Source organism: Choloepus didactylus, chromosome X (assembly GCF_015220235.1).
Source record: "Choloepus didactylus isolate mChoDid1 chromosome X, mChoDid1.pri, whole genome shotgun sequence".
Classification (NCBI taxonomy): Eukaryota; Metazoa; Chordata; class Mammalia; order Pilosa; family Megalonychidae; genus Choloepus; species Choloepus didactylus.
Genome location: NC_051334.1, coordinates 188,658,017 through 188,668,707, shown reverse-complemented (window position 1 = coordinate 188,668,707; position 10,691 = coordinate 188,658,017). Strand labels below are relative to the sequence as shown.

General features: G+C 38.5%; 1 pseudogene; it reads right to left on the bottom strand.

Annotated features, from left to right (window-relative positions):
- Window positions 1-4,104: 4,104 nt before the first annotated feature.
- LOC119522536 lies at window positions 4,105-10,179 on the bottom strand (annotated as a pseudogene).
- Window positions 10,180-10,691: the final 512 nt, after the last annotated feature.

Here is a 10,691-nt window from a genome sequence, read left to right as displayed (position 1 = left end):
CATCTGAGCAACAAAGAGGCATTCAGGAGGAGACTCTTAGGCACAAATACAGGGAGGCCTAGCCTCTCCTTTGCAGCAACCGTCTTCCCAAGGGTAAAACTTATGGTAGAGGGCTCAACCCATCAAACCACCAGTCCCCTATGTCTGTGGTCATGTTAGCAACCATGGAGGTGGGGTAGGCGAATACCCCTGCATTCTCCACAGGCTCCTCAAGGGGGCACTACATCTTTTTTTTTTTTTTTCCTTGTTTGTCTTTTTGATTTTTTTTTTTTTAACTTTCCCTTCTTTTTTAAATCAACTGTATGAAAAAAAAAGTTAAAAAGAAAACAAACATACAATAAAGAACATTTCAAAGAGACCATAACAAGGGAGTAAGAAAAAGACAACTAACCTAAGATAACTGCTTAACTTCCAACATGTTCCTACTTTACCCCAAGAAAGTTACATAATATAGCAACATTTCAGTGAACTTGTTCCTACTACATCCATCAGAAATTAACAGACCATAGTCATTTCTGGGCATCCCCAGAACGTTAAATAGCTTATCTGTTCTTCTTGGATTATTGTTCCCCCTTCCTTAATTGCTCTCTACTGCTAGTTCCCCTACATTCTACATTATAAACCATTTGTTTTACATTTTTCACAGTTCACATTAGTGGTAGCATATAATATTTCTCTTTTTGTGCCTGGCTTATTTCGCTCAGCATTATGTCTTCAAGGTTCATCCATGTTGTCATATGTTTCACCAGATCGTTCCTTCTTACTGCCGCATAGTATTCCATCGTGTGTATATACCACATTTTATTTATCCACTCATCTGTTGAAGGACATTTGGGTTGTTTCCATCTCTTGGCAATTGTGAATAATGCTGCTATGAACATTGGCGTGCAGATATCTGTTCGTGTCACTGCTTTCCGATCTTCCGGGTATATACCGAGGAGTGCAATCGCTGGATCGAATGGTAGCTCTATATCTAGTTTTCTAAGGAACTGCCAGACTGACTTCCAGAGTGGCTGAACCATTATACAGTCCCACCAACAATGAATAAGAGTTCCAATTTCTCCACATCCCCTCCAGCATTTGTAGTTTCCTGTTTGTTTAATGGCAGCCATTCTAACCGGTGTTAGATGGTATCTCATTGTGGTCTTAATTTGCATCTCTCTAATAGCTAGTGAAGCTGAACATTTTTTCATGTGTTTCTTGGCCATTTGTATTTCCTCTTCAGAGAACTGTCTTTTCATATCTTTTGCCCATTTTATAATTGGGCTGTCTGTACTATTGTCATTGAGTTGTAGGATTTCTTTGTATATGCAAGATATCAGTCTTTTGTCAGATACATGGTTTCCAAAAATTTTTTCCCATTGAGTTGGCTGCCTCTTTACCTTTTTGAGAAATTCCTTTGAGGTGCAGAAACTTCTAAGCTTGAGGAGTTCCCATTTATCTATTTTCTCTTTTGTTGCTTGTGCTTTGGGTGTAAAGTCTAGGAAGTGGCCTCCTAATACAAGGTCTTGAAGATGTTTTCCTACATTATCTTCTAGGAGTTTTATGGTACTTTCTTTTATATTGAGATCTTTGGTCCATTTTGAGTTAATTTTTGTGTAGGGGGTGAGGTAGGGGTCCTCTTTCATTCTTTTGGATATGGATATCCAACTCTCCCAGCCCCATTTGTTGAAAAGACCATTATGGCTCAGTTCGGTGACTTTGGGGGCCTTATCAAAGATCAGTCGGCCATAGATCTGAGGGTCTATCTCTGAATTCTCAATTCGATTCCATTGATCTATATGTCTATCTTTGTGCCAGTACCATGCTGTTTTGGCAACTGTGGCTTTATAATAAGCTTCAAAGTCAGGGAGTGTAAGTCCTCCCACTTCGTTTTTCTTTTTTAGAGTGTCTTTAGCAATTCGAGGCATCTTCCCTTTCCAAATAAATTTGATAACTAGCTTTTCCAAGTCTGCAAAGTAGGTTGTTGGAATTTTGATTGGGATTGCATTGAATCTGTAGATGAGTTTGGGTAGAATTGACATCTTAATGACATTTAGCCTTCCTATCCATGAACATGGAATATTTTTCCATCTTTTAAGGTCCCCTTCTATTTCTTTTAGTAGAGTTATGTAGTTTTCTTTGTATAGGTCTTTTACATATTTGGTTAAGTTGATTCCTAGGTACTTGATTTTTTTAGTTGCTATTGAAAATGGTATCTTTTTCTTGAGTGTCTCTTCAGTTTGTTCATTTCTAGCATATAGAAACATTACTGACTTATGTGCATTAATCTTGTATCCCGCTACTTTGCTAAATTTGTTTATTAGCTCTAGTAGCTGTATCGTTGATTTCTCAGGGTTTTCTAGATATAAGATCATATCATCTGCAAACAATGACAGTTTTACTTCTTCTTTTCCAATTTGGATGCCTTTTATTTCTTTGTCTTGCCGGATTGCCCTGGCTAGCACTTCCAGCACAATGTTGAATAACAGTGGTGACAGCGGGCATCCTTGTCTTGTTCCTGATCTTAGAGGGAAGGCTTTCAGTCTCTCACCATTGAGTACTATGCTGGCTGTGGGTTTTTCATATATGCTCTTTATCATGTTGAGGAAGTTTCCTTCAATTCCTACCTTTTGAAGTGTTTTATCAAAAAGGGATGTTGGATTTTGTCAAATGCTTTTTCAGCATCTATTGAGATGATCAATTGATTTTTCCCTTTCGAGTTTTTAATGTTTTGTAATACATTGATTGTTTTTCTTATGTTGAACCATCCTTGCATGCCTGGAATGAACCCCACTTGGTCATGGTGTATGATTTTTTTAATGTGTCTTTGGATTCGATTTGCAAGTATTTTGTTGAGGATTTTTGCATCTATATTCATTAGGGAGATTGGCCGGTAGTTTTCCTTTTTTGTAGCATCTTTGCCTGGTTTTGGTATTAGATTGATGTTAGCTTCATAAAATGAGTTAGGTAGTGTTCCATTTTTTTCAATGTTTTGAAAGAGTTTGAGTAAGATTGGTGTCAGGTTCTTTCTGGAAAGTTTGGTAGAATTCCCCTGTGAAGCCATCTGGCCCTGGGCATTTATTTGTGGGAAGATTTTTGATGACTGATTGGATCTCTTTGCTTGTGATGGGTTGGTTGAGGTCTTCTATTTCTTCTCTGGTCAGTCTAGGTTGTTCATATGTTTCCAGGAAATTGTCCATTTCTTCTACATTATCCAGTTTGTTGCCATACAGTTGTTCATAATATCCTCTTATAATTTTTTTAATTTCTTCAGGATCTGCAGTTATGTCACCTTTTTCATTCATTATTTTGTTTATATGGGTCTTCTCTCTTTTTGATTTTGTCAGTCTAGCTAGGGGCTTGTCAATCTTGTTGATCTTCTCAAAGAACCAACTTTTGGTGATATTTATCCTTTCTATTGTTTTTTTGTTCTCTATGTCATTTATTTCTGCTTTAATCCTTGTTATTTCTTTTCTTCTACTTGGTTTAGGATTGGTTTGCTGTTCATTTTCTAGCTTCTTCAGTTGATCCATTAGTTCTTTGATTTTGGCTCTTTCTTCCTTTGTAATATATGCGTTTAGTGCTATAAATTTCCCCCTTAGCACTGCTTTTGCTGCATCCCATAGGTTTTGGTATGTTGTGTTCTCATTTTCATTCGTCTCTATATATTTAGCAATTTCTCTTGCTATTTCTTCTTTAACCCACTGATTGTTTAGGAGTGTGTTGTTTAACCTCCAGGTATTTGTGAATTTTCTAAGTCTCTGATGGTTATTGACTTCTAATTGTATTCCATTGTGGTCAGAGAATGTGCTTTGAATAATTTCAATCTTTTTAAATTTATTGAGGCTTGTTTTATGTCCCAGCATATGATCTATTCTGGAGAAAGTTCCGTGAGCACTAGAAAAGTATGTGTATCCTGGTGATTTGGGATGTAATGTCCTGTAGATGTCTGTTAAATCTAATTCATTTATCAGATTGTTTAGGTTTTCAATTTCCTTATTGGTCTTCTGTCTGGTTGATCTATCTATAGGAGAGAGTGATGTGTTGAAGTCTCCCACAATTATTGTGGAAACATCAATTGCTTCCTTTAGTTTTGCCAAGAAATATTTCCCTTTGTAGTTCTTAGCTACTACAACATTCCACTGCATCACTGTTGATATCATCTATGATGTTATGAGGGTGGTGCCCATCCACATTGCAGCCCAAAGACTGAGCAGTCCCCAGAATCTCTTTAATGGTTCCAGAGAGTTCTCTAAATATCAGCAGTGCACCTGTCTGGCAATGTTGACAATCTCATCAAAAGTGATATTTCTACTGTGCTTAATGTTTCTCTGCTTCCTGTCTCTGGGTGGTTCCTCAAGGGCTTTGACAATCAGGGTAGAGGCAGAAGGTACCACCTCAATCTGGGCCTGTCGGTCCTGAATGGTCAGTTTTACCTTAATTCTTAGACCTTTCCAGTTACTAGTTGCCTTGGCAATGCCATCACCAACCTTTTTTGGAGACAGACTGAGAGGGCTGATTTTGGGGCTAGGGCAGACATGGCACCAACCTCAGGTACACAACTTTGAGCTCCTTAAGGTCCAACTTGGGCGGCATGGCAGAGGTGGCTGGTGTTGGATGAACCTGGATGAGGGGCAACTGAAGAAAGTTGCACCCTGGCTTCCTCTGAACCGAAATCTCTGTCGCTTAGTTTTATGTTTTCTGTCTTTTCTATAGTGTCAAGACAACTGCTATGTATACATTAGGTGCTTAATAGAAATGATTACTATAACATGTTCATAAATTTTTTTGCATAATCCCTATATTGGCAAAGAGTACTTGAAAACTATTAAGCATCTAATAAAAAGTGCAAAGTGCTTTTTGTTATTTTTCCCTGTTGGAGACATTATATAGGAGCTCTGAAACTTGTACACCTTGGTATTGTTTATGATGTAAATCATGGGTTGGGACTGGTGGATTGATACAAGGAGACAAGAATTCCTTTTTAAACAACTGTGAAGATGCAGCAATGAATGCTTCAAGCCCTAGAAATATTAAATCACATTTGTTCATGTACCAAAATGTGGTAAATATGCAATCTGTTACCTAAGAGGTTATGATCAAGCTAGTTCCATATTTTTCAGATAATTAGTGATAGTGTCTGTGGATGTAACTGAACAGCTGTAACAATGGCTTTGGTTCACTGTGATTGGTGGTACAGAGTAGAGGAACAAGTAGAAATATACAAGTGCTTTGTAAGCCCAGGGATGAAAAGGATGTGGGAAGATACAGTCAGCTTCTGATTATCTATACATAGTTAATTCACACCCCATGATGTATTTTAAATTTCATCACTGGCTAGCTTTTCCTTATAACCCAGTCTCTCACCTTTTCCCTCTCTCAATTGTGTGAGCTTTAGAAACTTCTACTTAGTTGGATATCTAGATTGAACAAAATATAACCAGAAAGGTAAGTTGTTGGAGAAAATACACGGAATGAAAAATGTAGTAGATGCCACATCTTCCATCAGAGATTATGGATATTGCTATTAACTATACTTTCATGCAGTGACCAATTTTAAAGGAAATAGTGTTATTTTCATTTTTAGAAAACACCTCATAAATGGTAGTTCATATGCTTCAAATTGGTCTTTGAAACATAATGGTCAATGGCAAAAAGGGTTAAATTTCCAATTAGATGATAGTGCAGTTTACTGTACAAACAAAATCATCCATTATGGGCAGAACTTTGAGAGAAGTAAAACAGAGTTTGTCTTATATTTGCTAACACTTTTTGTGAATTTATCTTGTCTTTACAACTGCATGTTAAAAACTGAGCCTATAGTTCACTTAGTTTTTGCATTCCCCATAAGTTGTGCAGAATGGTACACACATGCTAGGTGCTTGATAAATGTTGTTTGCATGGATGAATAACCTGATTATTCTATGTTTTCTTGATGCATATAAGTGTATGTTCCATTCAAGACAGATGGTTGTCTTTTCTCTTTTTAATGAAATCAGGAGACCTGGGCTTCCATAGCCCACTCAATTTGTCATTGCCAATATAAGGGCATTCTTCCAATACCATACTTTAGTTGGCCCCTTTTCTCTCATTCCATATTCCATGGATATAAAATTTATTTAGCATTCTCAAAAAAGTCCTAAATATATATAATGAATCACTTTAAATTTTGTTCTTCATGCTGAAAAATCCCTAGACTTTCAAGCTTTTTCTTCTGGGGCTTCTTTTCTGTCTCACTTATTATGTTTGTACTTCATCATAAAACAGAAAATCTTAGGTCTCTAGGAAACATCCTCCAATTTCTCATTATTGTTTCCAAACTTTGGCAACTAATACTGCACTCATTGCTATCATAAGGCAGCAATCTTATTTTTAAATAGCATTAAATATTTATTTTTATTTTCTCTTCATAACTGTCTTGAAAATTTTTAGTAGCCTGTGATTATGTTGAGTGTATGAATGGATCTTGAATTTGACTTGCGAACATCACAAGATTCATGGAAGTATCTGGCCGACCTTTTACCCTATAGGAATCCAAATTCAACAGTATATTTTTTCCTTTATTCCAATTTCAGTAAAAGAAAGGATTTCTTTACCGTTTCTGCTAGTTCCATAAAGGCAGGGACTATGGCTGTCATCCCTATCTTCCAGAACAGTGCTAGAAACATAATAGATGATCAATGAATATTTTTAGAAGGAATGACTTTAAATGTAAGTAAAGTAATCAATTAGGCACACTGATCTTATAGCTGTTCCTCAAGCCTGCTAAGTAATTTTTCACTTCAGGGCCTTTGAACTTGCTGGTTCCTCTGTTCTGAATGCTCTAGATATTTAAGTTACTTTTTCCATCATTTTATTTAGGTCTATGTTGAAATGTTACTTCTTTGGAGAAATTTTTCTTCTGCCATCTACCTCATCCCAATCATTCTTATCCCACTTCACTTTTTCTTCAAGCATATTAACTATGACATTTTTAAAATTTGTTTTGTGTTTGATTTTTGTCTCTTTTCTCCCCCTGATCTACTGCCACAATAGAATGTGGGTTCCATTACGTCTGGGACTGTATCAGTTCAGGGTCTCACCAGAAAACAGAAATCTTTGCAGATGTTTCAAATAAAGAGACTTTAAAGGACTACTTATAGAGGTATGTCTGGGAGAAAGCATCACATCGCCGAGGTCTTGATTTTGGATTTCTCCTGGCTGCAAAATGGTGAGCCAATAAATTCTCATTGTATAAGCCAACCTATTGCATAGTATTTGATTTAACAGCCAGGAAACTAAAACAGTTTTTGGTACTAGGAAATGTGGTGCTGCTATTACAAAAACCTAAAATGCAGAAATGGCCTTGGAATTGGGTTATGGGAAGGGACTGGAAGAATTGTGAGGGCTCAAAAATGATTGAGAGCTGTAGGGAAAGTTGGTATCATATTAGACAATACATGAATTGTCATGAAGAGAATGTTGGTAGAAATATGGATGTTAAAGTTACTTCCAGCAATGTCTTAGAGGGAAATGATGGAAGTGTTATTGGAAACTGTAGGAAAGGCAATCCTTGTTTTAAAGTAGCAGAGAACTTGGCAAAATTGAGTTCTGATGTTGAATGGAAGGCAGACATTGGAAGTGATCAAGTTGGATATTTAGCTAAGTAGGTTTCCAAGCTGAGTGTAGAAGGTTAAACCTTGTTTCTCATTGCAGATTATAGTGAAATGAGAGAGGAAAGGGACAAGCTGAGAAATTAACTCTTCAACACAAAGAAACCAGAAATTGATCGTTTGGAAAATTCTGTACCTATCCAGATACTGTGGTCTGAGACTAGGGCCAGAAGCAGCTCTGTTAGGGATCTCCCAGAGCCTTCCAGAAAGCAAGTCCTAAAGAATAGGATTCCATGTGAGGGTTTAACTGAACATGGATCCAGTCAACCATTTCAGTGGAAGTTGGGATTTGAAATGCAGTTATGCAGGAAGGATCTGTGGAAGGTTCTATTGCCTGATGGTTTGGAACCCTATGAACTGCATGTAAGCCAAGGTTTTTGCAAAATTTGTATGAGCAGAATCAGTGCCAGACTGGACTGAAAGGAATAGGGAAGGGACGAAATGAAGGAAGAGTGGCTTCAAGGGCAGAACCATGGAAGCCAAGGTCTGGACCCAAAAGATCTCCTTGGGCCAAGAGAGCAGGCCCACCCATGTGTAGAAAGGGCAAGTCCACCCCTGCGTTTTGAGGGAGAAGGCCATTGACCCTGGCACTTAGAAGGAATGGGCCTTGAGCCTAAGTTGTCAAGGAGATTGCTTCCCAATGGTTGGAGGGGTGGCACCTGTGTTCTAGGATTCATGGAGAGACTGGCCACCACATCAGTGCTTGGAGAGGGTGAGAGCTACACCCCAGTGTTCAGGGAGAGCATGGCCACTGCACAAGTGCAAATGCCTAGACGAAGAGGGGCTGCCATTCCATCAGGCCTGGAGGACAAAACATGGATGCAGACATGACTCTCAGACCTTGAAATCTAATGGAGTTTACCCTGATGGGTTTGGAATTGTTTGGGACCCTTGAACCTTATTTTCATTCCAATTTCTCCTTTCTGTAATGGGAATGTTTATCCTTTGCCTATCCCTTCATTGTATATTCAAAGAAGATAACTTGTATTCTAGGTGTTACAGGTCCACAGACAGAGGGGAATTGTGCCCCAGGAAAGACCATACCCATACCTGATTTTGATGAGTCTTTGTACTTAGCATTGTTACTGAAATGACTTAAGGCTTTGGGGATGTTTTGATGAAATGAATGTATTTTGCATGTGGAAAGAACATGTCTTTTGGGGTCTAAAAGGTGGACTTGATGGCTTTGATCCATGTTCCCCAGAAAAGCATGTTGTTAAACTTAATCCATTCTTGTGGTGTGAACCCATTGCAAATAAAACCTTTTGATGAGATTTCTTCAGTTAATGTGTTGGCTCAACTGAATCAGGATGGGTATTATTCCTATTTCTATATTATAAAATGAAGACCAGAGGGGAAGAGAGAGAGGGAGAGAGAGGGAGAGAGAGAAAGAGAGAGAGAGAGAGAGAGAGAGAGAGAGAGAGAGAGAGAGAGAGAGAGAGAGAGAGAGAGAGAGAGAGAGAGAGAGAGAGCCATAGCTAATTGCCAGAAGCTAGAAGTCAACAGAACTCAGAAGAGGAAGGATAAGTCAGGAGAAGCTGCCATGTGCATTGTTACATGACAGAAAAGCAGCCATGGACAAAGGATCACTAGCAGCCAGCGCCAGCATGCCACAGTCTTTTAGGAGAAAGCTTTGCCTTGATATTACCTTGATTTTGGACTTTTCCTAGCCTCAAAACTGTGAGCCAATAAATTCTCATTGTTTAAGCCAACCCTTTGCATGGTATTTGATTCAGCAGCCAGGAAACTAACATAGGTGTGGACAGGGTTAAGGAAATAAACGGGATGTATTTAAACAAGGATTGGAAGGGAAAGAGGAAAAAGAATGATACCAAAGCCCAGTGAGAGCTGGAACTGGGAAAGAGAGATCACCTGGCAGGAGCTGTAGTTTTGGAGGGAGTTAGCTACTGACAGAGAGAGGCATAGTACTAGAAGTAAGGAGGAGCAGGAGAAGAGATGTGCAATGCCAGTCTCCTGCTAATCCTCCTATTGGTCAAACTCAAGCAGAAGCCAGCTGGCAAGGGAGCCAGGACAGAGGAGAGTAGAGTATATTGTTTGGTTCATCACTATATTTTTCATGCCCAGAACTGTGCCTAGCACACTTTTGGTACTCATAAATATTTGTTTAATAAAATAATGGGTGTTATTTGAGGGTAGGGGGAGTGAGGGAACCATGAGATTGATCCATGTTATTATCATATAGGGTCTTGGATCTTATTTTTTTGGGGGGGGAGGTAATTTTCCAAGGCTTATGTTTGGAGAAATTCACAGCTAGCTAACTTGGAAAGAGGAACATTCAGGGACTTTTGTTTTTCATTGCAGTCTAGTAGCCACTTACGTTGTAATTTATGGGTTAGATCTTAATATTCAAAGATCATGGGAGAAGTCTTCCAGGAAGAAATTTGGGTAACTAAATAGTTGTATTTCTTGAGGTAAAAATGGCAGGAGATGATAACTATTGAGTTGCTTTATTATTATACAAGGTAAGTGAAAAGGATTTAAGAACATCACTTATTAATTAGCTCTAACTCTTACCTTGATTCATGGGGATGCATGAGGATGAACAGCACAGGTAGGGGGCATAGAGATATCTATTAGCACAACTCTAAGTCAGCTGTGTGCTTCTAATTCTTTCACTCTCTGTTTTATTACAAAGACCACTTTGGCACCAATGTGGAAGATGGATTAAAGGGGAGAGTCATTCACTGAAATAGGGAAATCAGGAGAAGGATAAAGTGTTAGGGGGAAGATGATGACTTTAGATTGGATGTATTGTCTGAGGTACCTATGGAATACTCAAGTGGCAATGTCTTGCTGGCGGTTGGAATATATGAATCTGAATCTCAGGGAAGAAGAATGAAAATTATTAGCACAAAGGTGGTAGAGAGAGAGGGAGGGTGATATTACCTAGGAGGAACTTGCAGCATGGGAAGAAAGAAAGTCCCCTTAACCCCCACCTGGGGCAACCAGAAAACAGTGGGCTGCATACCTGAATACTCTCACTGAGTGTGCATGTTTGAGATGAAGGCTGCAGAGCATGGATCTATTTATTTTGCA